Source organism: Sinocyclocheilus anshuiensis, unplaced genomic scaffold, assembly GCF_001515605.1.
Source record: "Sinocyclocheilus anshuiensis isolate Anshui unplaced genomic scaffold, SAMN03320099.WGS_v1.1 scaffold673, whole genome shotgun sequence".
NCBI lineage: Eukaryota > Metazoa > Chordata > Actinopteri > Cypriniformes > Cyprinidae > Sinocyclocheilus > Sinocyclocheilus anshuiensis.
Genome location: NW_015539862.1, coordinates 347,829 through 348,410, shown reverse-complemented (window position 1 = coordinate 348,410; position 582 = coordinate 347,829).

The window sequence follows — 582 nt, the reverse complement described above, 5'->3', positions numbered from 1 at the left end:
AGTTTTATAATAAAAGCCCTTAATCTTTTTAAATGGTTGTATTTGTGTTTCATTGCTGAATAACAATGCGGGGTATGCGATTTCTACCGAGGGGGACCCCGAGGAACACAGGGGCCCGAGTCAGTATGTTCAGAATCCATAGCAGCGCCCCTGACAGCAATTAACCAACCTATCAGAATCTCAGAATCCACTTTTCAGTAGGCTATGGGAGGCGGGACCATAATTTTTACAGCCAGAATGGCTACTCAACCATATTTGCATATCCATATCATCAGGGTGATTTGAATGTTGTGGATTTCACAACTTTAAATAGCACTTTTAAAATAAATTGGTTAAAACAATTTATTAAAAATAGTAGTTCTATGTTCTATATTTTATCTTAACCTTTTTTTTTATCAACTTGGTGGTATCAATTTTTTTTGCAATTTAAATAAATATAAATGCAATTTTGATGTTAACAAAATTCCTCTTAAATTATGTTTTTTTTTTTTTTTTCATTTTTAAACATAACTTTTTTTTATTTGGAATAACAAGTATATCACTCACCAAAAAAAAATTAAATTATAATAATTATATATATAT